This window comes from Cervus elaphus, chromosome 33 (genome assembly GCF_910594005.1).
Source record: "Cervus elaphus chromosome 33, mCerEla1.1, whole genome shotgun sequence".
In the NCBI taxonomy this organism is placed as follows: Eukaryota; Metazoa; Chordata; class Mammalia; order Artiodactyla; family Cervidae; genus Cervus; species Cervus elaphus.
The window spans coordinates 70,551,542-70,576,839 of record NC_057847.1 but is presented as its reverse complement, the minus strand read 5'-3'; the positions used below and the strand labels follow the sequence as shown (position 1 = coordinate 70,576,839).

Here is a 25,298-nt window from a genome sequence, read left to right as displayed (position 1 = left end):
GTTTCAATACGAATTGTGAAATTTTTTGTTCTAGTTCCATGAAAAATACCATTGGTAATTTGATAGGGATCACATTGTATCTGTAGATTGTTTTTGTCACACAAACACATAGTCATTTTCACAATATTGATTTTTCCTACCCAGGAACATGGAATATCTCTCCATCTGTTTATGTCATCTTTGATTTATTTCATCAGTGTCTTATAATTTTCTGTGTACAGTTCTTTTGTTTCCTTAGGTAAATTTATTCCTAGATATTTAGTTCTTTTTGTTTCAATGAGGAGGTTTAATTTTTCTTTCTGATTTTTCATTGCTAATATATAGAATGCCAAGTGATTTCTGTGTATTGATTTTGTATCCTGCAACTTTGCTAAGTTCACTGATTAGCTCTAATAATTTTCTGATACTATCTTTAGGGTTTTCTATGTACAGTATCATGTGATTTGCAAACAATGAGAGCTTTACTTCTTCTTTTCTGATCTGAATTCCTTTTACTTCTTTTTCTTCTCTGATTGCTGTTATCTAAGACTTTCAGAACTATGTTGAGTAATAGTGGTGAAAGTGGACACCCTTGTCTTGTTCCTGATCTTAGAATGTTTTCAGTTTTCACCACTGAGAATAATGTTTGCTGTAGGCTTATCATATATGTTGAGGTAGGTTCCTTCTATGCCCATTTTTGAAGAGTTTTAATCATACATAGGAGCTGAATTTTGTCAAAGGCTTTTTCTGCATCTATTGAGATTATCATATGGTTTTTATCTTTCATGTGTATGTGTATGTGATATGGTGTATCACATCCATTGATTTGCATGTATTGAAGAATCCTTGCATTCCTGGAATAAACCCAATTTGATCACAGTGTATAAGCTTTTTGATGTGTTCCTGAATTCTGTTTGCTAAAAATTTTGTTGAGGATTTTTGCATCTATGTTCATCAGTGATATTGGCTTGCAGTTTTCTTTCTCTGTGTTGTCTTTGTCTGGTTTTGGTATCAGGGTGATGGTGGCCTCAAAGAATGAGTTGGTAAGTGTTCCTTCCTCTGCAATTCTTTGAAACAGTTTTAGAAGGATAGATACTAGCTCTTCTCTAAATGTTTGATAGAATTCTTCTATGAAGCCATCTGGTAGTAGGCTTTTGTTTCTGGGACATTTTTGATCACAGCTTCAATTTCAGTGTTTGTAATTGGGTTGTTTATAATTTCTATTTCTTCCTGGTTCAGTCTTGGAAGGTTGAACTTTTCTAAGAATCTGTCCATTTCTTCCAGGCTATCCATTTTATTGACATATAGTTGTTCATAATAGTCTCTTATAATCCTTTGTATTTGCATTTTCTGTTGTTCAGTTCAGTCGCTCAGTCATGTCAGACTCTTTCAGACCCTATGGACTGCAGCAGGCCAGGCACTCCATCACCAACTCCCGGAGTTTACCCAAACTCATGTCCATTGAGTCAGTGATGCCATCCAACAATCTCATCTACTGTCATCCACTTCTCCTCCCACCTTCAATCTTTCCCAGCATCGGGGTCTTTTCAAATGAGTCAGCTCTTTTCATCAGGTGGCCAAACTATTGGAGTTTCAGCTTCAACAACAGTCCTTCCAATGAATATTCAGGACTGATTTCCTTTAGGATGGACTATTCAGATCTCCTTGCAATCCAAGGGACTCTCAAAAATCTTCTCCAACACCACAGTTCAAAAGCATTAATTCTTTGGTGCTCAACTTTCTCTTTGGTCCAACTCTCACAACCATACATGACTACTGGAAAAACCATACCTTTGACTAGATGGACCTTTCTTGGCAGAGTAATCTCTCTGCTATTTAATATGTTGTCTAGGTTGGTTATAACTTTTTTTTAAGGAGCAAGTGTCTTTTAATTTCATGGCTGCAGTCACCATATGCAGTGGTTTTGGAGCCCCCAAAAATGAAGTCTGCCCCTGTTTCCACTGTTTCTGCATCCATTTGCCATGAAGTGAAGGGACCAGATGCCATGATATTAGTTTTCTGAATGTTGAGCTTTAAGCCAACTTTTTCACTCTCCTCTTTCACTTTCATCAAGAGGCTCTTTAGTTCTTCTTCACTTTCTGGCATAAGGGTGGTGTCATCTGTGTATCTGAGGTAATTGATATTTCTCCCCGCAATCTTGATTCCAACTTGAACTTCATCCAGCCCAGCATTTCCCATGATGTACTCTGCATACAAGTTAAATAATCAGGGTGACAATATACAGTCTTGACATAATCCTTTCCTGATTTAGAACCAGTCTGTTGTTCCACATCCAGTTCTAACTGTTGGTTCCTGAGCTGCATACAGATTTCTCAAGAGGCAGGAGTAGCCATCATACTCAACAAAAGAGTCTGAAATGCAGTACTTGGATGCAATCTCAAAAACTACAGAATGATCTCTGTTTGTTTCCAAGGCAAGCCATTCGATATCACGGTAATCCAAGTCTATGCCCCAAACAGTAATGCTGAAGTAGCTGAAGTTGAAAGGCTTTATGAAGTCCTACAAGACCTTCTAGAACTAACATCCAAAAAAGATGTCCTTTTCGTTATAGGGGACTGGAATGCAAAAGTAGGACGTCAAGAAACACCTGGAATAACAGGCAAATTTGGCCTTAGAGTACAGAATGAAGCAGGGCAAAGGCTAATAGAGTTCTGTCAAGAGAAGACAAACTCTGGTCATAGCAAACACCCTCTTCCAACAACACAAGAGAAGCCTTTATACATGGACATCACCAGATGGTCAAAATCGAAATCAGATTGATTATTTTCTTTGCAACCAAAGATGGAGAAGCTTTATATAGTCAGCAAAAACAAGACTGGGAGCTGACTGTGGCTCAGGTCATGAACTCCTTATTGCAAAATTCAAACTTAACTTGAAGAAAGTAGGGAAAACCACTAGACCATTCAGGTATGACCTAAATCAAATCCCTTATGATTATACAGTGGAAGTGAGAAATAGATTTAAGGGACTAGATCTGATAGACAGAGTGCCTGATGGGTGGAAGTTCATGACATTGTACAGGAGACAGGGATCAAGACCATCCCCCAAAAAAAGAAATGCAAAAAAGCAAAATGGCTGTCTGAGGAGGCCTTACAAATAGCTGTGAAAAGAAGAGAAGCGAAAAGGAAAGATATACCCATTTGAATTCAGAGTTCTAAAGAATAGCAAGGAGAGATAAGAAAGCTTTCCTCAGTGATCAGTGCAAAGAAATAGAGGAAAGCAATAGAATGGAAAAGACTAGCGATCTCTTTGAGAAAATTAGAGATTCCAAAGGAACATTTCACGCAAAGATGGGCTCAATAAAGGACAGAAATGGTATGGACCTAACAGAAGCAGAAGATATTAAGAAGAGGTGGCAAGAATACACGGAAGAACTGTACAAAAAAGATCTTCATGACCCAGATTATCATGATGATGTGATCACTCAGCTAGAGCCAGACATCCTGGAATGTGAAGTCAGGTGGGCCTTAGGAAGCCTTATGAACAAAGCTAATGGAGGTGATGGAATTCTTGTTGAGCTCTTTCAAATCCTAAAAGATGATGCTGTGAAAGTGCTGCACTTAATATGCCAGCAAATTTGGAAAACTTTGCAGTGGTCACAGAACTGGGAAAGGTCAGTTTTCATTCCAATTCCAAAGAAGGGCAATGCCAAGGAATGTTCAAACTACTGCACAATTGCACTCATCTCACACGCTAGTAATGCTCAAAATTCTCCAAGCCAGGCTTCAACAATATGTGAACCATGTGAACTTCCAGATGTTCAAGCTGGTTTTAGACAAGGCAGAGGAACCTGAGATCAAATTGTCAACATCCACTGGATCATTGAAAAAGCAAGACATTTACAGAAACACATCTATTTTTGCTTTATTGACCATGCCAAAGCCTTTGAGTGTATGAATCACAATGAACTGTTGAAAGTTGTCTGTTGTAACCTCTCCTTTTTCATTTCTAATTTTGTTGATTTGCTTCTTCTCTTTTTTCTTCATGAGGTTGGCTAAAAGTTTGTCAATTTTTATCTTCTCAAAGAACCAGCTTTTAGTTTTATTAATCTTTTCTATTGTTTCTTTCATTTCTTTTTCATTTATTTCTGCTCACATCTTTATGATTTCTTTCCTTCTACTGGCTTCCCTGGTGGCTCAGATGGTAAAGTGTCTGCCTACAATGCAGGAGACTGGGGTTCGATCCCTGGGTGGGGAAGATCCCCTGGAGAAGGAAATGGCAACCCACTCCAGTATTCTTGCCTGGAAAATCCCATGGATGGAGGAGCCTGGTAGGCTACAGTCCATGGGGTCGCAAATAGTCAGTCACGACTGAGTGACTTCTCCTTCCACTAATTTTGGGGTGTTTTTTTTTCTTCTTTTTCCAGTTGTTTTAGGTGTAAATTTAGGCTGTTTATGTTATGTTTTTCTTGTATCTAGAGGAAGGATTGTATTGCTATAAATTTCTCTCTTAGGACTGCTTTTGCTGTATCCCGTAGGTTCTGAGTTGTCACGTTTTCATTGTCATTTGTTTCTATAAATTTTTTTATTTTCCTTTTGATTTCTTCAGTAACCTGTTGGTTACTTAGAAATGTGTTGTTTAATCTCCATGTGTTTGTGTTTCTTAGTTTTTTTTTCTTGTAATTAATATCTAGTCTCATAGTGTTGTGGTCAGAGAAGATGCTTGATACAATTTCAATTTTCTTAAGTTTGCTGAGGTTTGATTTGTGACCCAAGATGTGGTCTATCCGGAGGAATGTTGCAATGCACTTGAGGAGAAGGTGTCTTCTTCTGCATTTGGCTGGAATGTCCTGAAGATATCAATGAGATCCATCTCATCTAATGTATCATTTAAGACTCTTGTTTCCTTATTAATTTTCTGTTTTGATGATCTGTCCATTGGTGTGAGCAGGGTGTTAAAGTCTCCTACTATTATTGTGTCACTGTCCCTTTCTCCTTTTATGTCTGTTAGTGTTTGTCTTCTGTATTGAGGTGCCCCTATGTTGGGTGCATAGATATTTACAACTGTTATGTCTTCCTCTTGGATTGATCCCTTGATCGTTATGTAGTGTCTTTCCTTATCTCTTATAATCTTCTTTATTTTAAGGTCTATTTTGTCTGATATGAAGATTGCTACTCCAACTTTCTTTTGCTTCTCATTTGCATGAAATATATTTTTCCATTCTCTCACTTTCAGTCTGTATGTGTCTTGAGGTCTAAAGTGGGTTTCTTGTAGACAGCGTATATATGGGTCTTCTTTTTGTATCCACTCAGCCAGTCTATGTCTTTTGGTTGGAGCATTTAATCCACTTACATTTAAAGTAATGATTGATATATATGGTCCTATTGCCATTTTCTTAATTGTTTGGGGCTGATTTTGTGTATCTTTTTTCTTCTCATATTTCTTGACTATATGAGTCCCTTTAACATTTGTTGTAAAGCTGGTTTAGTGGTACTGAATTCTCTTAATTTTTGCTTATCTGAAAAGCTTTTGATTTCTCCATCAATTTTGAATGAGATCCTTGCCGGGTACAGTAATCTTGGTTGTAGATTTTTCCCTTTCAGTACTTCAAATATATCCTGCCTTTCCCTTCTGGTCTGAAGAGTTTCTGCTGAAAGATCAGCTGTTAAGTATATGGGGTTTTCCTTGCATGTTACTTGTTGCTTCTCCCTTGCTGCTTTTAATATTCTTTCTTTGTGTTTAGTCTTTGTTAGTTTAATTAGTATGTGTCTTGGCGTGTTTCTCTTTGGATTTATCTTGTATGGGACTCTTTGTGCCTGTTGGACTTGATTGACTATTTCCTTTTCCATGTTGGGGAAATTTTCAACTATCATCTCTTCAAAAATTTTCTCATACCCTTTCTTTTTCACTTCTTCTTCTGGGACCCCTATTATCTGAACATTGGTGCATTTGATATTGTCCCAGAGGTCTCTGAGATCATCCTCAGTTATTTCCATTCTTTTTACCTTATTCTGCTCTTCAGAAGTTACTTCCACCGTTTTATCTTCCAGCTCACTGATGCGTTCTTCTGCCTCAAACACTCTGCTACTGATTCCTTCTAGAGTATTTTTAAGTTCAGTAATTGTGTCGTTCGTCTCTGCATGTTTGTTCTTTAATTCTTATGGGCCTCTGTTCACCACTTCTTGCGTTTTCTGCGTCTGTTTTCGAGGTGCAGCCGCCTCCCCCGTCACTGTCTGGTCCCCTCAGGCGCCGCCCGCCTCCTCCTCCGGTTTTCGGACGTCTGTGCTTCCAGCTGTTCCTGCACTTGTGTAGTGTTTCTCTGCCTCTCCTTTTTTTTTTTTTAACTGATTGTGTTTGAGGTCTCCTCTTCCCAGGCTTCAAGGTTGAATTCTTTCTTCCTTGTGGTTTTTGCCCTCTCAGGTTGGTCCAGTGGTTTGTGTAAGCTTCATACAGGGTGAGATTTGTGCTGAGTTTTTGCTTGTTTGTTTTTCCTCTGATGGGCAAGGCTGAGTGAGGTGGCTGATGATTGGGTTTGTATTTTTGTTTTGTTTGTTGTTTAGATGAGGTGGCCTTCAGAGGGTGCTATTGGTGGTTGGGTGATACCAGGTCTTGTATTCATGTGGTTTCCTGTGTGTGAGTTCTCACTGTTTGATACTCCCTAGGGTTAGTTCTCTGGTAGTCTAGGATCTTGGAGTCAGTGCTCCTACTCCAAAAGCTCAGGGCTTGATCTCTTGTAGGAAATCAAAGTCACCTTGGGAGCATCAGCCTTCTTCGTGAAGAGGATGTGATCTGTGCCAACTAATGGACCATCTCCACTGCTCAAGTTGCCGGTGCCGGGGGTGGGGGGGGGGGGGCACCTGTTTGTCTTCAAAAAGGTAAAGAATTTGTATCTCCTTTTTACAGATGAGGCAGCTGAGATCCAGAGAGGTAAGATGATCTGCACAATATCAAATTAGTGAAGAGGTGGGTCTGGCTCCTGTCTCAATGCTTTTTCACTAAGAACTGACCCTTAACAGGTTCTCGAGGCTGCCAGCTTTATGGAGCTGGGTCTCCACACACACAGTTCCTCCTGCTGAATGCTTACAGAGAACAGGCTGGCCTCTGAAGCCCCCAGCTGTGGGCTCTGCACTGTACTTCTACCCTTGGTGCACCTCACCTTCTTCCCAGTCTATGAAAAATTTTTATAGCAACTCATACTAAGACAGCAGACGGAGCTGGACTCCCTTACCACATGTTGCTGCCCCTCCCAGGAGCATGTCTAGGCAGAAATACATGCATGTGCATACACACACACACACACTCCAACAAGGAGCACTGGTCAGCCCCACACAAAATCCGGAGGGATTTTGTAATCCCTGTAAACAACCTGGCATTGTTGTGGACACGAGAGCTACAAAAATGAATGCAGATAGATCTATATTTGAGAATCAATTAAACAATAATGTCCCTGACTTAAAGAGCTCACTTGGGGAGCTATTAGCCTTCACAGCAAATCAGAGTGCAAAAGAAATTATAAATTATATGAAAAAGCTATAAATAATACAATATGGGCATCTGGAGAAAAGCTTGACTCATTTGTGCCAGGTTATTAGAAGCGTGAACACATGGTAAGTCCTGTGGTCTAAGCAGGGACATAACGTGATCAATGTGTGTTGAAGAAAGATCTATTTAATATCAACTTAGAAATTGGAAGGCAGAGATCAGAGCTAGAAAACCAGCTGGAAACAAATTTCGATTAAAAATAGCAGTTTCTAAAAGATTCTGGAAAATAATGTAGGTATGTATTTATGTATATAGACCCAGATAGATACGTGTGCATATATGTATACATATATATAACTGAATCACTTTGCTATACACCTGAAACTAACACAATATTGTAAATCAACTATATTCCAAGATAAAATATAAATTAAATTTAAGGAAAAGATAAAATAGAAAAAAAAAGGTTCTTAGTCACGAGCACATCCTTTGTGCCAGGCTCTGTTCTGAGTGCTATATGTGTATGACACATTTGTGCCCACAACAATGTGTGGCGGTATGAGTTGAATTGTGTCCCCTAAATATTCATATGTTGAAGCCCCAAACTTCAGAACGTGAACTTATTTGGAAACAAGGTCTTTGCAGATGTACTTAGGATGAGGTCACAACAGAACAGAAAGGATGCCTCAGCCGATGTGACTGGAATCCTTACAGAAAGGGGAAATTTGGACACAGACATGCACACAGGGAGAGAGCCATGTGAACACGAGGGCAGGCAGAATGATGCAGAAATTGAGTCAGCCAAAAAGATGTTACAGAAAAACTCGAACTTCTTGGCTGACCTAATACAAGCCAAGGAACACAAAGATTATCAGAGAACCATCTGAACCTAGGAGGGCGGCCCAGAACAGATCATTCGTCAGGGTTCTTAGGAGGAGCCAACCCTGGCAACACCCTGTCTGCAGACTTCTGTCCTCCAGAATGGAGACAACACATTTCTGTTGCTGAAGCATCCAGTTTATGGCACTTTGTTCCAGAAACCATAGCAAATGCTATGTCACCATTCCACTTTGAAAGAAGGAAGCTGAGACACAAAGGTCGACTAATCCCCAGGTCACACTGAACCAGGAAGTGGCCTGGTGTGGCCTGGTGTTGGTGCAGTGGCTTCCTTCTTGAGCCCACAGCTTCCACCTCCACATGAACCCACCTGTCTTAAGGAAGTCCCACGGGCATGAGCCAGGCCAGCAGTGGTAAGAGGTGAGAGGGGAAAGCCGTATGAGAGCTGTGCCCAAGGAAGAAGTCCAGGGCCTGTTCAGATGGAGAAGATGAGAAGGAAGCAGGTATTCAAAGCGGTGCCTTGATTATTAAGGGGGGTTAAGAGTCAGACATGACTGAAGTGACTTAGTAGCAGCAGCAAGTCTAGATATTATTGTAATTAAAGAATGGCTTTGTCAATTACATGTTTAATATCTGTCTTCCAAGCCATTTGAGGCTCATAGGTCAGGGACAATGTGGACCCCCTGTGTGTCTTTGCTTGTTGCCCAGCAAATCACACTGGGTAAACATTGGTAAAGTGAGTTGTTACTATCCACCTTTATGGCCCAGAACACAAAAGAAGAAGGGGTGGAGGGCATCATTCAAACATGTTTTCCTTCTTGGAAGAAGTACAGGCCGGAATCAGCCTCCATTTCAGTGGGATAGGCTTGCTCCCCGCCGCCCCACAGCATTCTGCCTGGCACACAAAGGCAGCTATGTAAGTCACTGAACAGCATGTGACTTTGCAGGAAACCCACACTAACCAAGGCTACTTATGAGCAAGAAACCCACCCTCATCAAACACTCACCACCTCCTTTGCAAGGAGACTATAAAAGGAATTTCTCCTGCCACAAATCCTTCAGGTGGTAAATTTAGAAAAAAGTACCTGGAGTAGCATGTGCTAGCAGCAACCAGACTGAAATGGAAAACCACGTCCACACTGTTCTCAGCACCTGCATGGTGATGAGTAGGAAGAAGGAAGGATTTATCACTTAAAGTGCAGGACTAAGTGCTTCATAAAGTAGAGATTGGTTGGCCCTCAAGGTCAATTCTCTCCCTTCTTTGATAAGTAATGAATGTTCAAGGGGTTATCTGGCCACCTGGATAAATACAACATTTCCCAGGCTCTCTTGCAGCTGGATGTGGCCATGTGACTCTGTTCTGGCCAATTGGAGGTAATCAGAAAAGTATGAAAGGGTCAGGGCACCTTCCTTAAAGGATGATGAGTCCATGTTTTTATCTTGGCTTTTTCAGACCTTTCTCTAGTCTTCTTCTGGAACATAGATATAGATGCAATCACAGTGGACCAAGAGGACAGGCACACATTTTAGAAATGGTGGAGAAGTGAACAGAAATAAAGTGGATCCTGAGAACTTTACTGAGAAGAGTGTCCAGGCCAGCCCAGGTTGCACAACTATAAGCTTTCAAGCAAAAGAATGTCTGCTCTCTGTTTAAGCACTGTCGTTTGGGGTCTCAGTCACTCACAGCAAACCTAATACTGTTGTTGCTCATACACTGTTATTGGCCAACAAGTGAGGTAGGACATAGATCCCAGTTTATGGATGAAGGACATAAGGTCAGCAGAGCAACTGACCCAATGTCTCCCCTATTTATAGAATGAGAACGCAGCTCTGTCTGCATCCAGAGGCTTTATCTTTCTCCTGTACCAGTGCCGCCTCTGCCTCTGGGAATTTCCAGGGCGCTGTGAGGTTGTACAGCTTTGAGCAATTTCCTGATGTGGTTCATGTACCAGGTCAGTACAGCCTCAGGTTGGTTTATGAAGGCCAGATGGTTTAGCTGTCAGCCAGGGTCAAGGCTGGACCGCTTCCAGCAGCCAGGAACCTCCCCAAGACATGCTTATGGTCACAAAAGGAAACCAGGCTCTGGGAGAGCCACTTCCAGCCGAGTAAACTCAGGCCTTCCTGCAACTAAGACGGCTTACAAAGAGTACTGCTGCTGTGCCTTAATGTGCATAGACCAAGACTGACCACTCAGCATCACCCTCTCCTGTACACGACGCATTACTGACAATGCCTCTTCTCAATGGGCAGACTGACTCAGAGGTCTCCTGCAGGGGAGAAGCACAGGTGTGTTTGTTTGTTTGTTTTTTAAATAGAGCCTGGCAGACTACAGTGGATAGCGTCGCAGAGTCAGGCACAACTTAAGTGACTTAGCACTCAAACGTACACATTTATTTGTTGTCATTCAGTCACTCAGTCACGTCTGACTCTCTGAGACCTCACGCACTGCAGCACGCCAGGCTTCTCTGTCCTTCACTACCTCCCAGAGTTGCGTCCATTGAGTCGGTGATGCCATCCAACCATCTTGTCCTCTGTCGTCCCCTTCTTCTGCCTTCAATGTCTTCCAGCCTCAAGGTCTTTTCTGATGAATCAGCTCTATGCATCAGGTGGCCAAAGTACTGGAGCTTCAGTTCCAGCATCAGTCCTTCCAATGAATACTCAGGGTTGGTTTCCTTTAGGACTGATGAGTTTATTTATTTGTTGTTTATTCGGCTGCATGCGTGCTTAGCGGTAGCATATGTGATCTTTCACTGCACAGGCACCGGAGCACCAGGGCTCTGGAGTTTTGCAGCTCTCAGGTTCTCTACTTGTGGTGCATGAGCTCCGTAGTTGCAGCGCTAGGGCTTCCTTGCCCTGAGGCATGTGGGATCTCAGATCCCCAACCAGGGATAGAAACCACATGCCCTGCATGCAAGGCAGATTCTTTTTTTTTAGTAAGAGACCACAAGTTTTATTTGGTGTTTCTGACTTGATGTTTCACTGCTTCATACAATCATGCTATAACATGGAGAACACACTTCTTCCTGATGATTGTCAGAATTAATTTTAATTTTTTTAATTGAAGGATAATTGCTTTACAAAATTTTGTGGTTTTCTGTCATACATCAACAAGAATCAGCCATAGGTGCACCCCTGTCCCCTCCCTCCCAAACCTCCCTCCCATCTCCCTCCCCATCCCACCCTTCTTGTCACAGAGCCCCTGTTTGAGTTTTGACTCATAGAGCAAATTCCCACTGGCTATTTATTTTCCATATGGTAATGCAAGTTTCCATGTTGCTCTCTCCAAATATCTCACCCTCTCCCTCCTCCCCTCCCTTTATGTCCATAGGTCTGTTCTCTATGTCTCTTTCTCCATTGCTGTCCTGAAAATAAATTCATCAGTACCATCTTTTTAGATTTCATATATATGTGTCAGTATGCAATAGTTTTATTTCTCTTTCTGACTTATTTCACTCTGTATAATAGGCTCTAGGTTCATCCACCTCTTTAGAACTGACTCAAATGCGTTCCTTTTTATGGCTGAGTAGTGTTCCATTGTATATATGTACCACAGCTTCTTTATCCATTCATTTGTCAGTAGACATCTAGGTTGCTTCCATGTTCTAGCTATTGTAATTAGCAAGGCAGATTTTAAACCACTGGACCACCAAGTAAGTCCCAAGCAGAAGGCAGGGCTAGATCAGAGGCTTCCAGAAGGCAAGGCTGGATCAGGAGGTGGGATCCATGGCAAGTGCAATTCATATGGTTTTCTGTGTACAAATTCTGTGTAAAATTGGGGGGGGGGGAGTTAGAGAAAATGTGTCAAATTCCAATCAGGGGGCTCGGGAGAAGAACTCCTTCTGAAGTTCCCTTCAGAACCTATTTTAAACACAGAAGGTATTTTAAATACAAGGGAGAAGCTTTGTTTTTGTTCGGTTGTTTGTTGAATGGGGTGTTTTCTGTTTGTGGCTTTTGTTGGTTAGTGGATGGGTTTTGTTTTTTCTTATTTCTAGTGTTATTAATAAAATTTCATCACGGCACTAACTAGCATGCATGACCCTTTAAGGGTCATGAATCACAAATGTAAGCATTCTCAAGGTCCAAACTTGTTTCTGGAGAAAGATACACAGGCCTGGCGCAATCACTCTTCTCATCTCACACTCTTGGCAGACATTGCTAATCAATCACTGAAGGCTATCTCAAGGCTGATTATGGAGCTGCACATCGCTGAGCCCACTAGGCTACCACTGAAATCCAGAGAAGTTGCTTTCTTATCTTAGAAACCTTCTCCATGCCTGCTCTTTGAAGACAGAGACCCTGGGTCACGCTCGATTCTACGTTTCCAGCATTTAAAATGAGACCTTGCATACAGTGGGATGTTCCTGGTGGATCAGATGGTAAAGAATCTGCCTGCATTGCAGGAGACCTGGGTTCTATCCCTGGTTAGGAAGATCCCCTGGAGAAGGAAATGGCAACCCACTTCAGTATTCTTACCTGGAAAATCCCATGGACAGAGAAACCGGCTGGGCTATATGGTCCAGGGAGTCACAGAGAGTCAACGGAGTGACTCACACTTGCATACAGTAGGTCCTTGGGTTACATACAAGGAAGAGAGAGACAGAATAGACAAGAGGAACCATTAAGAGTCAGGTTATGGGACCTCCCTGGTGGTCCAGTGGTTAAGAATCTGCCTTCCAAGGCAGAGGAGACGAGTTCGATCCCTGGTCGGACAACTAGGATCCCACATGCTGCAGGGCAACTGATCCCATGAGCCAGAAGGAAATATTCCATGTGCTGCAACTAAGACCCTATGCAGCCAAAGGTAAATAAATAAATAGAGTCAGGTTACCGGAGACCCAGTGGACTGTGATAGAGGTTGGATCTCATCCGTGATCGGCCTCAGAGCCCAGAACTCTTCTATCCACCTTGCTGTATTTGACCCCTCCATAGCCCCCCACTTGGTCACCGGGGAGCTCCTTGTATGCTGTGGGTTTATGCAGATGCACGACTGCTGAGGTGGAAAGGGCACCAGTTCAGGAGCCAGAAGACTGGCTTCCTATCCCAGCACAACCACTCACCTGCTGGGGGATCTTGAGCAAGAAGCAGCCGGGCAGCACCCTCAGGCACGCTCCCGTTGTAGACAATGGGGGCCTTGTGTCAAAAGGCTGCTGTCCATCAGTCCTTTTCTCCTCAAACCTGTAGGCGTCCACTGCTGTTGTCATCCCTCCGGTGGGACTGGAGGACGCTTCTGCCCTCTCACTTATGTTCCTGCCTCAACAGCATCTCTCTTGAGAAGCCTTTCCTGGGTATCCTAGCCCATGGATGGTACCTTTCTTTCTCAGAGCCCCTCAGCATTGATGGCCTGCCCTATGATGGGTTTGAGCCTATATTTAGCTTCTGTTGTTGGTAAGCCATCTCCCATGGGTGTGATCTCTTCCTCAAAATAGATAGGAGATTTCTTGAGAGCTGAGACTATGTGCTTTGTATTTCCTTAATGTCTCTCACAAGAATAAAAGCAAAGTGAAAGATAATACAACAATAACGATGGTGGTGGTGGTGATGAAGATGATGGTGATGATGTGATGTCTGATACCCATTACCAAACATTTTACACACACTTGCTCATCTTTTTCCTAATAACAACCCTGAGAAGTGTTATCTTTCTAACTTTTCAATGTGAAAGCTTAGGTACAAAGAGTTTATTGGATATGCCCAAGGTACACCAGGAGGAAAAGTCTGGAGTCTCGGTGCCTCTGGCCCAGACCCATGTGTTTAAGAACGAACTGCCACAGCCTGAAAAGCCTGGCAAAGAGTAGTTCTTGTGTACACCTATGTCCACAGGTTCAAACACCCTGAACTGAAGATTCAAACACCTTCAGTTTGTGACACTTCTGTCTAGTTCATCTCTATATTCCCAGTGCCTAGCATAATACTCAGTATACGAACATATGAATGAATAGAGAGGCTCTAAAACAAAGGTCACTCCCATGCCTTGCCAGCCATTCACTGGTTCAGTACTGCTCATCCATCCATAGCTCCAGTTCCCTACCTTCAAGCACATCATGAACCTGTAAGGCTATTTGAACAAGCTAAGGAAGACCCACTCACTTTAAACTATCTACTCATGGCATTTACCTAGCAGCCTCTCTAACCCTGCATAAGTAATTCATCTTTCACATTTCCTTTTAGCACATTTTAGAACTTCTTAATAAACTCTGGGCAGCTAATTAATTTACATATCTGATCATCCTAAATGCACATTTATACAGTTTCTAGAGAGAACTTACTCTCAAATTCTTCAGCTACTCCCTGCTAAAGCATTTCACTCTATGATGGAAACAGAGAGTTAGATGGGTTTCAGATCTGATCCCCCCTATCTACAGTGCCACTTCCCCATGCTTGTTCAGTCCAGACCTTTTCAAGAGTCTTCCAAAGCACTGTGGTTACACATCACCCAGGGACCTTGTTAAAATGCTGATTCTGATTAAGTTATCTGGAGTGGAGATAAAGTGTCTGCATTTCTAACAAGTTCCCAGGTGATATAGATGTTGTTGGTCCCTGGACCACATTTTGAAAGCAAATCTCTATCTTTCTCCTAGTTTCAGCAGAATGCCTTCTCCCCACTCCCAGGTCCATCCAGTAATCAAACACACAAACTGATCTCATTGCTTTCCTACTGGCAACTTGTGGGGTCCCGTCCATGCTCCTGGGCCTGATTCTGGTCATGGTGGTCATCCTGGAGCCCAGGCTGTGTCTGCACCCCCCTTCACTTGCCCCATCACACTGCTCTTCCCCAATACACCCAGTGTGTGTCTCCCTCATTTTTGTGGCATGCTTATCTCTGAGCTTCCACAAAGCCTTCCCTGACCTCCCTTTTCTTCTACCAGCCCTCAAGCCTGATGAAAAGCTCTTTCCTTCTGACTCCACAACACCCTCTGTGTAATTTTACCGGAGCACAGGTGCATTGATACAGGTTGGAGTCCCCATCAGACCAGGACTTTTTGGAGGGCAGGGACCAACTGTATCTTGCAAATCTCCATATCCTCTGTGATTCAACAAATATTTATGATATTAATAGAATGAACAGAGGAGACCTCTTTGAAGAATTCTTTGACACATAAAGGAGGACTGTTAATAGAATTTCCAGAAGGAGGAATAGCTCCTTTGCTGCTAATACAAATCATTGCTACGTGTATAAACTAACTTTTCAAGGCTAATAAGATGTTTGCTTATATTAATATGTTTGACTGTGTCATTTACTTTGCAAAGTTCAGGCAAATTTTTTAAATACTGACTGGCATTAAACGATTTTTAAGGGTGGAGTGAGCAAATTAAATGTATTTACTTCATAACTTACACACAGGATAATGCTCTTTGAAGTGGCTGCAGCACAATTTTTATTCTAAGAGTCATTGTTTCCTGAGGAGTGATTTATTCAGAAATTATAATGGATATCACTAGGAATATTTCACTAGAGATAAATCAGTTCAGTTCAGTTCAGTCTCTCAATCGTGTCCGACTCTTTGTGACCCCATGGTGCAGCACAGGGAAGCCAGGCGTCCCTGTCTTTCACCAAGTCCCAGAGGTTACTCAGACTCATGTCCATCGCACTGGTGATGCCAACCAACCATCTCATCCTCTGTCGTCCCCTTCTCCTCCCATCTTCGATCTTTCCCAGCAGCAGGGTCTTTTCAAAAGAGCCAGTTCTTTGCATCAGGTGACCAAAGGATTGGAATTTCAGCTTCAGCATCAGTCCTTCCAATGAATATTCAGAACTGATTTCTTTGAGGATTGACTGATTCAATCTCCTTGCTGTCCAAGGGACTCTCACGAGTCTTCTCCAACACCACGGTTCAAAAGCATCAATTCTTCAGCACTCAGCTTTCTTTATATTCTAATTTTCACATCCACACATGACTACTGGAAAAACCATAGATTTGACTAGATGGACATTTGTTGGTAAAGTAATGTTTGCTTTTTAATATGCTGTCTAGGTTGATCATAGCTTTTCTTCCAAGAAGCAAGTGTCTTTTCATTCCATGCCTGCAGTCACCATCTGCAGTGATTTTGAAGCACAAAAAAAGAGTCTCTCACTGTTTCCATTGTTTCCCTATCTATTTGTCATGAAGTGATGGGACCGGATGCCATGATCTTTGTTTTCTGAAGATTGAGTTTTAAACCAGCTTTTCCACCCTCCTCTTCCACTTTCATCAAGCGGCTCTTTAGTTCTTTTTTTTTTTTTTTTGCCATAAGGATGGTGACATCTGCTTATCTGAGGTTATTGATATTTCTCCCGGCAATCTTGATTCCAGCTTGTGCTTCATCCAGCCCAGCATTTTGCATGATGTACTCTGCATATAAGTTAAATAAGCAAGGTGACAATATACAGCCTTGACATACTCCTTTCCCGATTGTAACCAGTCTATTGTTCCATGTCCAGTTCTAACTGTTGCTTCTTGACCTGCATACACATTTCTCAGGAGGCAGGTCAGGTGGCCTGGTAGTCCCATCTCTTGAAGACTTTTCCACAATTTGTTGTGATTCACACAGTCAAAGGCTTTGGCATAGTCAATAAAGCAAAAGTAGATGTTTTTCTGGAACTCTGTTGCTTTTTCAATGATCCAGTGGATGTTGGCGATTTGATTTCTGGTTCCTCTGCCTTTTCTAAATCCAACTTGAACATCTGGAAGTTCACGGTTCATGTATTGTTGAAGTCTGGCTTGGAGAATTTTGAGCATTACTTTGCTAGCGTGTGAGATGAGTGCAATTGTGCAATAATTTGAACATTCTTTGGCATTTCCTTTCTTTGGGATTGGGAATGAAAACTGATCCTTTCCAGTCCTGTGGCCACTGCTGAGTTTTCCATATTTGCTGGCATATCGAGTGCAGCACTTTCACAGCATCATCTTTCACAATTTGAAATAGCTCAACTGGGATTCCATCACCTCTATTTTGTTCATGGTGATGCTTCCTAAGGCCCACTTGACTTCACATTCCAGGATGTCTGGCTCTAGGTGAGTGATCACAGCATCATGGTTATCTGGGTCATGAAGATTTTTTTTGTATAGTTCTTCTGTGTACTCTTGCCACTTCTTCTTAATATCTTCTGCTTCTGTTAGGTCCATACCATTTCTGCCCTTTACTGTGCCCATCTTAGCATGAAATGTTCCCTTGGTATCTCTTATTTTCTTGAAGAGATCTCTAGTCTTTCCCATTCTATTTTTTTCTTCTATTTCTTTGCACTGATCACTGAGGAAAGCTTTCTTATCTCTCCTTGCTATTCCTTGGTACTCTGCATTCAAATGGATATATCTTCCCTTTTCTCCTTTGCCTTTCGCATCTCTTCTTTTCTGAGCTATTTGTAAGGCCTTATCAGACAACATTTTGCCTTTTTGCATTTCATTTTTGGGGGGATGGTCTTGGTCACTGCATTCTTTACAATATCATGAACCTCCATCCATAGTTCTTCAGGCACTCTGTCTGATAGGTCTAGTCCCTTGAATGTACTTGTTACTTCCACTGTATAATCATAAGGGATTTGATTTAGGTCATACCTGAATGGTCTAGTGGTTTTCCCTACTTTCTTCAATTTAAGTCTGAATTTTGCAATAAGAATTTCATAATCTGAGCCATAGTCAGTTCCCAGTCTTGTTTTTGCTGACTGTATAGAGCTTCTCCATTTTTGGCTGCAAAGAATATAATCAATCTGATTTCAGTATTGACCATCTGGTGATGTCCATGTGTAGAGTCTTCTCTTGTGTTATTGGAAGAGGGTGTTTGCTATGACCAGTTCAATCTCTTGACAAAACTCTGTTAGTCTTTGACCTGCTTTGTTTTATACTCAAGGCCAAATTTGCCTGTTTCTCAAGGTAGTTCTTGACTTCCTACTTTTGCATTCCAGTCCCCTATAATGAATAAGACATCTTTTATTGGCATTAGTTCTAGGTCTTGTAGGTCTTCATAAAATCATTCACTTTGGCTTCTTCAGCATTACTGGTCAGGGCATAGACTTGGATTACTGTGATATTGAATGGTTTGCCTTGGCAACAAAAAGAGATCTTCTGTCGTTTTTGAGATTGCATCCAAGTACTCCATTTTGGACTCTTTTGTTGACTATGATAGCTGCTCCATTTCTTCAAAGGGATTCTTGCACACAGTAGTAGATACAATGGTCATCTGAGTTAAATTCACCCATTCCAGTCTGTTTTAGTTCACTGATTCCTAAAATATTGCTGTCTCCTACTTCCAATTTGCCTTGACTCACAGACCTAACATTCCAGGTTCCTATGCAATATTGCTCTTTACAGCATTGGACTTTACTTCCATCACTGGTCACACCCACAACTGAGTGTTGTTTTTGCTTTGGCTCCGTCTCTTCATTCTTTCTGGAGTTATTTCTCCACTGATCTCCAGTAGCATATTGGGCACCTACCAACCTGGGGAATTCATCTTTCTGTGTCCTATCTTTTTTCCTTTTCATACTGTTCATAGGGTTCTCAAGGCAAGAATACTGAAGTGGTTTGCCATTCCCTTCTCCAGATAGATAGACAGACATAAACTTTCACACAGTATTAAGAATAAAAATAACCATCACAAATAATAACAGCTATAGTTTATTAGACAGTTACTCAGTACCAGGCATAAGGCTCACTCTTTATGTCTGCGATTTCATGTGATCCTCACACTAACCCTGGGAGACTGTCTCCAGTATTCCCTTTGAACCAACAGGAATACTGAGGCTCAGAGGGACTGAGCAATTCATCAGTGGGTTCCCACTTAATGTCAAAGGCTTCTTTCTGTGCTCATAGCCACTAAGCAAGACTGCCGAATGTTTACAGTGATCGGATGTGGTTCAAAGACAAGTGTGTCAAGTGATCACGTGGCATAAGACAAAAAAAGTGGAACAGAGCTTCCATTCTCTGTGAGCTGCCTGCTTAAGACCAATGCAACACCCAAGATGGCCACATTAGTGGGAGAGATGCAAAGCAGATTTATCTTTGATGGAAACTCCACTTGGAGTGAGGAGTAGGAGGCAAACCGGCCTAAGAGGAAATGCAATTATTAGGCATGGAATGCTAACAGCTGCCTGGCGTTAAACCAAAAATGTCTTACATGAGAGCAGCCTATAGTGTGGGTCAAGATATGTGAATGACTGAGAGAGAGGCAGACACCTACGAGAACCTCGTTTCGTGCCTCATACATGGCCCATCCTTCACTCCCTAAGTCCCTCTGATGCCGTTACAGCAGCCACCATCTAACAGATGCCAAAACTGAGGCTCTCAGAGATTCAGGAATTGCTGCCTAAGTAACAGGACGGTCTTTTTTTTTTTTTTAAGATTTATTTTCGGCTGTATTGAGTCTTATTGCTGCACACAAGCTTTCTCTAGTTGCATTGAGCAGGGACTATTCTCAAGTTGTGTTGCATGGGCTCTGGACACTCAGGCTTCAGGGGTTGTGACGCACAGGCTTAGTTGCTCAGTATGTGGGATCTACCTGGACCAGGGATCAAACCCATGTCCGTGCACTGGCAGGCAGATTCTTAACCACCTGACCACCTCACAGGACAGTCTTCCGAACTCAGGTCTGTCCTGTGTTTTGATGCAGATGTGTGGAATATGCTCACCTCTGCTAACCCCAGTCCCTACAATGCTGCCATTCTTAACGAATTTTTTTAAGTTATCTAAAAGTCACTTGCCAGTAGACTCAGCCTGAGGCTGTGGCACATACCATAATCAGAGGAAAGAGACTTGGAATTTCAGGAAATCATGGAAAAATTAGTAATGTGAGCACACTGAGACTTATTGAAAGGGCAGGAGAGTAAGAAAAAAATTTTTCATTTTATTATTGGAAACCTGAAGAGATGAAAATATGACCTTTTTCTGCCTCCCCTGCTTCTAAAAAGTGACAAAAAGTGTTTCATATTCCTACAAGCTATATTAGGAGAAGTACCTCCAAGTGTGTGCCGCCTCCTGGGAGCTCAAAGTTTCAATCTCTTTTTTTGTTCTTTGGCAAGAAGAAAAGAGATGCTGTTTTAGGACAGAAGTGTCCATATGGTTTTGATCTGGGTTGGGCTCTAGCCAAACAAAGCTGTAACCCAGCCTGTTCCTCAAACCATATCTGCCCCCCAACTCAGAGATGCCCTTTCCCAGCTAACCAGTAGGTCCTTCCCAGACAACTGACAAACACTAAAGAGAATCCTCAGATCAGAGACCCCAGAGCTCAGGCCCCATCCCTGAAGAGACCACAGGGTCCTAGGGATTGTCTTCCACTCACTCTTACTTCTCTCAGCCTTAACTTCCTTTTCTGTGAAATGGGGAGACTTTTGCTCCTCCATAGAGTTTCATGGAGGTGCCATGAAAACATTGCACAGTGTTTTAACTAGGCATTGGCTTTTGTTGGTGACTCAGCAGTAAAGACTCCACCTGCAATGGAGGAGCCGCGGGTTTCATCCCTGGGTCAGGAAACTTCTCTGGAGAAGAAAATGGCAACCCACTCCAGTATTCTTGCCTGGAGAATTCCAAGGACAGAGGAGCCTGGTGGGCTACAGTCTATAGGGTCACAAAAGAGTCAGACATGACTGAGCAATTGAGCATGCCACGACACAGTTTTCATCAGTATTAATGAGAATTCACTAGGCACTTAATAAAAGAAGCTGTTTGTATGACTGTCATCCTCTCCAATAATATTAAAGCAGAAAGGCTGCCCAGTGAGGGCAACCTTCAAGGCACATGAGGTTCAGAGGGACCCTTTCCTCCCACTGCTGTGAAGGTGATGGTCAGAGGACAGCAGGCCCACCAGGGTGCAGGTGGCACTCTCCCCTGGAGAGGAACTATGCAACCTCACTGCGGCTCTACGACCATGCAGCAGGCCAAGGGCAAGGACGTCTTTAACGAGAGGCAATGTGAGCCATACCAGCCAGGCTGCGCCATATCCCGAGCTCCTTTTCCACTATAACATACACTGGGCAGTGTGCCCTGCACCACAGCCAAGGGGGCAAGTGAGATCCGAAAGCCAGCCTGCGCTCCATTGGTCAAGCCTGTCCCCTGGCTAGAGGAAGGGGGCACTTCTTCTGATTTTGCATCCAGGTGTGGAGGGGCCAGCGGTGGCCACATGCATCTGCTGGAGCTCATAAGACCGACCTTGGATCATAAAGAGTCTTTCCTTCTTCTCTTCCTTCCACCAACCCTTTCCAAGACTCCCCTGTTTGCTTGTTCACTGATCCCTGCTTCAAGGGGCCCAGGATCTGATGGAGGACAGACATGAAGGTGAATGACTACAGAACAGGGCAACCCGACCAGAAAAGCAGCTCCTGATCAGAGAGAAGGAGCAACTGCCCCAAAGGGGTGAGGGACTAACTCCAGATTACATGACTCATAGTTACTGGGCAGAGGCCACATGAGAAAACTTCATGAAAAGGCCAGAACATGCAGCCAGATGCAGAGAGGACATGGGAAAGAGGGCACAGGAGGAAAGGAGAGGCAGGAGTGGGAGGAAGAGAATCCAAGGTGTATTAGAAAGTGTGAGGTGGAAATGAACGAACAAAGAAGGCCCAGCTGGGAGGAAGAAGCTTGTGGCTGTGTGTGTATGCATGTGCATGTGTATACACACATTTGTGTGTTTATAGGGGTTGAGTGCAATCTGTATAACACACTGAGATGATCTCTTCATAGGCACCGTCTCCTTGAATTCTTGTGGCAGTCTTGTAAGGTAGTCTGTGTTATTTCCATTTGGCAGATAAGGACCATGGAACTCACAGAGATGAGCCCCAAGTAGCCCCTGTGGATACACACAGAGCCCACACCATCTGCAGGGCAGCGCAGGAAAGGGTGAGCTGTCCTTTACCGCTACGAACACAGCTCCCCTCATGTCCCTGCTTTGTCTTCCCTCTGCGGCAGCTCTCGGTTCAAGGCAGGAGCCCAGGGTCCCAGAAGCTCTGGCCTGCAACAGAGCCAGGGCCTCAAAGGCCACAAGCAGATGAGGTTAAGGTGTCTGACATGGAACTGAAGATGCCGTCAGTACAGAGTCCCAAAAGCATTTGGAGAGCTGTCTGTTCTTCCCCAGTCCAGGTACATGGTGCCTCACAGTTACATTAATTAGACAAATCTAATCATGGAAATGAACTGACCCAGGTGATGAGCATGACACTCAGCCTCAAGTTTCTGGTGACTGTCAGAAAATCCAATTAAGATAAAGCTGAGCCAACCATACTTCAGAAAGATAACTGGAGACAGGGGTGGGAGCTGAGGAGAAGTTAAGAAAAGAAATCATATCTTAATATCCATTAAATCAACCTTCCTCTTAAGCAATACTTCTTGGGCTGGGGAGAGGCCAGGAGGGATCTGTTAAAGAATTAAATGGAAAGTAGGCATTGCCTATTCCCCCTTTTGCTATTTTCCTAAGATTCTGGTCAGGGGGCATGTGGTGGCCATAGGAGATGCGGACACATGGGCCTATGTGCCATCTAGAAAATGCTGGGCCAGGAGTGTGGGAGTCCAGTGTCAAGTCTGGGCTGGGTGCCATCACTAGTGAACCAGGTAACCTTAGGCATTTTGTTCATTAAGACTTAATAAAATGGAATGCTAGAAATGAACCAAAGCCAACTCATAGAGTGGCTTCAGAGACCCAGGGAAATTGTGGATATACAGGAATTTGAGAAAGTAAAATCTTCTATCAAGTAGGTCGCAGTGAACTTGAGTTTTTCATAATGAAATAGCAAACAGAAAACACTGGTGAGGATGCTCAGGAAGGAAGTAAGTGTTAGTCACTCGGTTGTGTCCAACTCTGCGACCCCATGGACTGTAGACTGCCAGGCTCCTCTGTCCATGGAATTCTCCAGGCAAGAATACTGGAGTGGGTAGCCATTCCCTTCTCTAGGAGATCTTCCCCACCCAGGGGTCAAACCCAGGTATCCTGCATTGCAGGCAGATTCTTCACCATCTGAACCACAAAGGAAGCCCTAAGAAGGAAGGGTGAGGATTTAGTCTTCCTTTCATGCATCCACTCCAAATGCATTGAGCCTCTGTATGTCCAAGGTCACAGAAGGAGATAGAATATGGTGCTTGACCTAGACAGGATCTTTTATATATAGGCCAGGAAAAAAGGTGTTTTGAGTCTGTTTTTCTTCCCATTATATTCCAATAATACTTGACAGTAGTTAATACTTAGAGTGCATACTCAATAAATACTTGTTGATTAAATGAATGAACTACCAAATGTGTAAGGGTTCAAGACTAGTAAACAGATATTTCAATAAAGTATGATAAAGTTAGGAGAGTGATAAAGCAGCCAGGCGAACTCCATGAAGAGCACCTCACCCGCTGGGGCAGGGAAGGAGGGAGTTTTAGGAGGGGCTCCGGGGAGGAGTGTGCTGGGAAGGAGAAGTCGGGAAAAACAGACCAAAGCCGGTCTGGGAGGTGCTAGAGACACTCTGGGGCCCTCCATCCACCTTAAGGAGGGAGGACCCAAGGATGGGGAAGTCAGATCGTAGTCTTACAGAGCTATTCTGTGTGTGTCCAGTCAAGTGAGAGAGCAGCCAGCTGGAAGGGAAGCTGGAAATCGTGAGATTTGGTTTAAGCCGGAAGAGTGGCTTGGGCCAGGGACCAGAAACTAAAGTGGAGAGCTCTGGAGGGCACGGCTGGAGAGGAAGGACAAGGCGGTGAGAATGACGGTGGGTGTGACTTATTGGGATGCAGGCAGGGACATCGGCGGGGGCGGGGGGAGGCATGAGCGCATGCGCCGTGCTCACACAGGCGTGCGCCTGTGCGCCAGCGCGCAAGCGCGCGCATTAAAACTCCAGCTGATAAAATTGACAAAGGCGAGACGGCCTCTCGTCCGTCCCTCGCGGCCACCGAGCTGGCGCGGCCAATGATGCCCGAGGCGAAGGGGAGGGACCAGCGGAGCGCCGGGCAGAGCCAGACCCAAGCAAAAACAAAGCCGTCTCTCTGAAACAAAACCGAAACACACGTGGCCGGGGAAAGGTAAATATTTCTGAGACGATGTGAACAAAGGGGAAAAGTCAATCCAGGCAAGTTTGAGTGTCTGCTTGGAGACTTCGGCGACCCTGAGAGCTGGATACTTTATGAGAACGTCCTTTGCCCCTTCCTCCCTCTCTCCCCGAAGGAAAATAAATCCTTGGCCAAAAGAGATTTGCCGACAAGAAAAGAAGACCGTCTGCAGACTGTCCCCGCTGGCACTAGCGGGACCCGGCCAGAAGTGCCTCGTGAGTGACATTGAGGTCGTGGCTCAGTACCGTCAGCCTCCAAACACCGTGGTGCAGAGAACGAGGCCCTCCGCAGTGGGACAGGCGCAGCGCCAAGGAACCCTTTTTCTCTTTAGTCCTTCTTGCCAACCGGAGAAATAACGCCTCGGCATTTCTGCCTCTAACACTGCTTCCTGTTCTCCACCCCAGATTCGCTGCGCCGCAGCCTCTCAGCCCCACCCCCACCGCCCACCGCCCGCTGTGAGTCACCCCCTCTCCCCCTTCTCTCAACCGGAGTGTGCAGAGCAAGGCCCTATTGTGGTTACCCATAAATGCAAAGGCGCGGAGACACCAGTCCCTCTATGAGGAGCTGGCATTTTAATTAGCACACTCCAACAGCCATAAACCCCGACTGCTGTCCCATCTCTCCTCCCGCTCCCAGGGTCCTCCTCCAACCTCCCCACTCACCCCCATCTATGTTAAAAAAAAAAAAAAGCCATAAAGCCTTTCTCCAATCGCCTTCTTGCAGTTTATGCAACCCCCAGAACACAGGTTGATTGGAAAGGTCTCTCTCCTGGATAACAACAATTCAATGTGCCTTGACATTTTAATAGCCTGCCGTCCTGGTGAACACAATCGAGCAAGGCAGTGAAGCAAAAATCATTAGGTAAGCAAGATAATCTAAGCAGGATCTGCCGCCTGCACGCTCACATCTGGGGCAGGCTGCGCAGCTGGGGCAGTCGGCAGAGCCCGCGGCCTCATCCTGCTTTGCAGAGGGGTTTGCTCCAACATAGACACTTGTTCAGCTAGAGACACGCACCCCTGCAGACAGGTTTCGGGAGATAAACACAGACAAGGACAG

At 43.7% G+C, this 25,298-nt stretch overlaps 1 long non-coding RNA gene across 1 annotated transcript; it reads left to right on the top strand.

Moving 5' to 3' along the window:
• The first annotated feature begins 24,010 nt into the window (after window positions 1-24,010).
• LOC122688406 lies at window positions 24,011-24,955 on the top strand. Its single transcript, XR_006339432.1, has 2 exons — window positions 24,011-24,215; window positions 24,358-24,955. It is a non-coding gene; the product is annotated as an uncharacterized LOC122688406 (long non-coding RNA).
• The last annotated feature ends 343 nt before the right edge of the window (window positions 24,956-25,298 follow it).